Below are 5,478 nucleotides of genomic sequence, written 5' to 3'. Positions count from 1 at the left end.
ATTAAAGGAATGTTTTAATGTACTAATGACATAAATGGCCAGATTCTAAAATTATGTATTCATATTATCTATTTATAAGATCAAACTCTGATTAATTTGTTAATTACTACCTTTAAGTACTTTAAACTGCCTTGTTGCTGAAAATGTGCTATATAAATAAAATTACTTTACCTTGTCTTTAGTTACTCCAATTAACCTGGAAAATACCCAGCAGACAAAAAATTGTGCACCTTTCTTAGAATGTTGGACTGTTGGACTGTGGCCTTTCTGATCACACATGTATTAAACAATCTGTTTGTACTGTAGAAGTGTGGTGTGTTGGCTGTTCTGAAAACAATCAACAACAAAGAAAAAACCTTAGAAGTTTAGAGTTGGATTACACAAACTAAAAGCCTTTGATACACTGACAACAAATCCTCTAATCAGAGGATGTTGTTTACCAGCGAACATGTGGTAGCATTTCTAATGCTAATACAGAAAAACTTCCTTTTCTCCCAGTGTTGAGAAGATGACAAATGGCTCTTCTGTGGAAAGAACACTTACCAATGATACGCATATGAAAGCTGCTGTCCGCATAAACAAACTGAGTTAAGAAAATATGAAAATAATCTCATTGCTGTGGAAATATAGGCAAGAGTTATTCAAACTTTGACCCAGGTTAAAAGGTCAAAATACTGGATTTTCTGCACACAATATTAAATATCTACACTCTTACACATATTTAAATATATGTTATACTATATTTAAATATGAGATACCTGAAACAGAAAAAAAGACTAAATATTTGCTAAGTACTTCCTTTTCATCAAGCTTATAAAAACTTACAAAACATTCTATTTGCTGAAATCTCTAATTAGTGATGTATTTTGGATAATCACATTTAAACAGTAAAATTACATTAACATGAATCAACGTTGTTCAGCAGGTGGTTCTGTGTCCACAGAGAGAACTCATAGAGGACAGCAACCTGGACTTCAACCCTCACCTTTAACCTTAAGCTGAGTTCAGTTAGGGGTCAGCTTTCACAGGCAGAACAGAGCTCGGGTTCAAGGAAGGGGCATGGAAGGCTCCTCTTAGGACTCTAACACTTTGCTCATCATAGCAGCTTCTTCTACACTTTCTGTCCACTCTCAGTGACATCGTTTACATTGAAGATTAAATCATGCCATTTTTTTGTCAATTCAGTGTTATTTGTATAATGTCATATTCAATAAATGATAATATATGTCCAGGTAAGTCTGATTAAAAGTAAAGCCTTTGTGTGTAATTGATCTATGTAATGTTAAGCTAATTGATTAAGTTTCTGAAATAAATTTCATTTTCAGTACTATTTTATGTTTTGAATGTGTTTGTGGATCAAATGATCAGATTACTAGCAGTACAAAGTTTGTATTTTCAGGGTTTCCCTCTGAAAACTTGCTAAGTCCAGTTGCAGGGCTGTGAGAGAGGTCCACCAGTTTTTACTTTTTAAAAAATGTTAAGAGAAAATTTGAAAATGTAATTAGATAGTTATGTGACATTGGAAGACATTGTTAACAATACATAAACACCAGCTTAAAAAGGCTTAAAAAGGCAAACTCCATAAAGTAGATTAAAATAATATACAGTTTTTCTTCCAAAGAAATGTATTCGAAAATGACCTCTGAACAATATTGTCACTTCCTACACAGATGTCATGGGGCGGTCAGTCTGGAGTCACATACAGGTCAGTGCAGTATGAAGTCAAGGGTCACCTCATTGCCCGTTGTAGAGAAAAGGTTAAAGCACCATTTGGGTCAGTTTTATAGTTGTCTGCTGACTCTTGTGGAACATAAAGCTTGTATTCAGAGAGAGAGTCTTTTCACCCAGTCTAATAAATCAGCATAAACAATTATTCTTTTCCTAATCAAATTTTTGATCGACAGTAAAAAGACACACTGAATATGTCCCACCATAAGAAAAAGACCATTTTATTTTCAATTCAAACTGATGTATTGCTTTTCCCATTGGATTACAATGAGACATGTTCTCATTGTCTAACTGTTTAGAAACCTATCGTTAAACATTTTACACAAGCAAGTAACATAATTTTCTCTGCAGTCAGTTTTGTGTTATGTTGCAAGTAAGAGAAAATGGTTTACATTAGGACAGGTGTTACCATCATCAGAGAAGCATTTTCTTTTCAAAGAGAGAATAATTTCATTCAAACAGGAGACTTGTTCTTCTGCCGTCAGGAATTAATGACACAAACAAGCAGATCAGTTGGTCTCCTGATGAAAAGAGATGACAAAGACTTCATTCATATCAGCATTGAGGACATCATTTTACATTGTATTGTAAATTACTAGACTTCACTGAAGAATATAAAAACAAATTTATATTCTACATCTACATCTGATTGTCTTTTCTAAACAGAAATTGCCTCCACAACATGGTCCTAACGACAAAAGTTGCAGACACACAACAATCTTCCAGCACAACATTTTATGCACAACTTGGCAAAAGTGAACATTGCATGAGGGTGTGAGGTCATCCATGCAAACTTTTGATCTGCTGTGAAAATGTGTGTCTGTGATGCAAATGTTATCAGCTGACAATAACAAACACCTAAATACACTAAAATTTAACTTCATTCATTCCAAATCCAGTCGTTTCTCATGATTTAAATATTTTAGTGCTTAAATTACAATGTAAAAACTGAATCACATTTAGCCTCATGAAATACCTTAATACACTTAAAAAATGATGGGAAAATCTCAATCAGATGTAAATTGTAAAACTGTATTTGTTTTTGTTGACTTCCAGGTATACATACTGATTTGAATATGTATATGGAACAGACATAATGCATGCTGCTGCACCCAATTCAAAGGAAATCTGGATGTTGTTTCAGAATGTCTTCTTACTGCAAACATTCAGTGTGAAAGCTGTGCACACTTCTATCCACAAGGCCCCATGAGCAGGAAGAGTGTCTCCATTCAAATCTACAAATCAACACTATCAAACAGAACAACAATTAGTTTCATCCTCCCTAATATTAGCTATGTTAGAAAATCTGTTGTATCACCAAAAGGTGTAGAGATAAAGATAATGAAGATCTAAAAACTCCTTCACTCTCTTTTGGTGGGAAATATAATATGAGTGTGTATCTATGTTTCAGGATATGATGTAGCTAGAAATAATCCACACCATGAGGTTGTTAGATCTTACACCACCTCACACTGTAGAAAAAATGCTGATTGTTTGGTTAGTGATGTGTCAGAACCCTTTCACGAACAAGAACAAGACACCTGCACACCTCCTAGATGTACATTTGTTCTTCTGATAAATTGTTATTGAAGTACAAAAAGAAAGAAAGAGAGATATTGAGTGCTACCACTTCTGTAGTAGTCCATGTATCAGAGAAAAAGACAGATGGAGGAGGAGATCAGAAACATTGCGGGTTCACCAGCAGGGCAACGGCCCTCTTCCTATTCTCCATCACCTATACCCTGGGGGCAGGCAACACAGCATGCCACTATGCTTAAATCTGTACGTTCCTGTGTGTGTCTTATCATTTCTCACCTTGTGAGGCTCATTTCTTCCAACAAATACTAAGTTGTGAGGACCCACTCTTCCTCAAAGGGCCCAAAGTCTGGACCCCATCAAAAGAAGTCCTGTTTTTGGGTTAAGGGTTTGATTTAAGACTAAATAGTCTGCATGTACTTGGTAATGGGTCAGTTGAGTCAGGTTTAGGCTATAGAAATGTATGAAATACTGAATGGACGTCAATGCAAAGTCTTTGTGAGGTTAGGGAGCTGAGGGGGATGGGGGTTATTCAAATTCAAAAATACTTTATTGATCCCAAAGGGAAATTAAATGTTGTTGTAACTGCAGCATCTGATTATTGAACAGCCCTTCTGTCTCCTATCCTGCCGATGCTCAGACTCATGGTGAGCTCTTGATTCTACAGACATTTCCAAACTCATGAAGAACCCCACTCTGGCTGGTTCAGAGAAAGGCCTGAACACATTCAGTTCTGTTAAAATGTTTGCATTGTATGGTAACTGCATTTAGCCATTTTGTAAGGCTTTATTGGCTCTGGTAGCCTTTATTTGAGAGTGATCAGACAGGAAAGTGGTTAATGAGAGAGAAGGAAGACATGAGGTCATCAGGCCAGGATTCGAACCTGTGACTGGCATATATACATGGGTCATACTGTACCCATGCACCACCTCAGCATTTATTTCAAAGCTGTTTTGTTCAGGAGCTACAATATAAGTCCCATTACATTGAATCATTTAATTAATTCCTTGACTGCATTGATTGGAACATTATTAGGCTCAATGCACCAGCAAGGCCCAAAAAGAAATTGGCAGTATAACACCAAAGGAACAAAACCCAACTACTGTTTAACGGAGACATCCCTCGAGAGTGTGACACCATAAAAGCAAACTTTAAATCCCCCAGATAGATCCTGAAGGGATTACAACTGCACAACTTCAACAAAAAACTGTCAGTACAAAAAAACTTTGTAAGCCAGTTCCAAATGACATGGAGCACAGAGGCTGCTCATTTCCAGTTGTTTCTATTGTAAATTAGGCTAAACTTGACCTCAAATTCTTATTTACTTTTTATTTTTTTGCGAAATTCCCAGTTTCACACGAATGGGTATTTCTTATAGTTGTAAATTAAATGTGACTGAGGCTGTTTTTACATACTCTATAGAAATTTCTAATTAGTTCTTTAACTCATAAAACATTAGGTGCTGAAACTAAGAGTACTATCTCTCTTAGCCACTCTTCAAAGTGGGAAAGAGGATATAATGTCCAATTCAGGTAATATCATCATCATGAAAAGTGGCTACTTGTATAAAGAGCTGCTTAAGCTGCTGAAGGACATAAAGACCACTTTTCCTCACTCTGATAAATTATTAGCATATGTCTATCTGTTATTTCAATAATTGGAAGTTGGACTTTTAATGATAGTTTTGCTTCCTTCACTTCCTCCACTGCCATTGCTAAAACTAGGCAGACTGCAATTCTAAAACAATGCAGAAAATCAACATCACTTTCAGAACGTGTCCTTCTGATCGCTGATTGAAATTCTACCAGAGAAATATAACTAACGTTATATAAATATAACGGAGCACTGGACAGAGATGAGAATCAAGCAGAATTTTTTTTGGAAGGCCATGGCCAGACTACATTATGTACTGTCAGATCAGAAATAGATTGGTCACTGCGTGCTCAACTTGGTGACACAAAATTCATGCCACACAGATTAAGCAATCACAACAGCACATTTATTAACTGAGATAGCACATGCCTATGATTGCAAGCCTTTCCATTTATTCACAGGTCCATAAAGGCTGCACAGTGAGTGGTAAAACATACCATGTCCACCCATCTGTACACTCTTGCCAGAAAATTGCACCATTTTTCAGTGCTTAGTGAGCATATTTATCTCTTTTGATTGGCTGGACTTTTGTGTGTGTGTGTGTGTGTGTGTGTGTAAGGG

The sequence above is a fragment of the Poecilia formosa genome, unplaced genomic scaffold (genome assembly GCF_000485575.1).
Source record: "Poecilia formosa unplaced genomic scaffold, Poecilia_formosa-5.1.2 Scaffold783, whole genome shotgun sequence".
NCBI lineage: Eukaryota > Metazoa > Chordata > Actinopteri > Cyprinodontiformes > Poeciliidae > Poecilia > Poecilia formosa.
Note: the sequence above shows the minus strand (reverse complement) of the source record.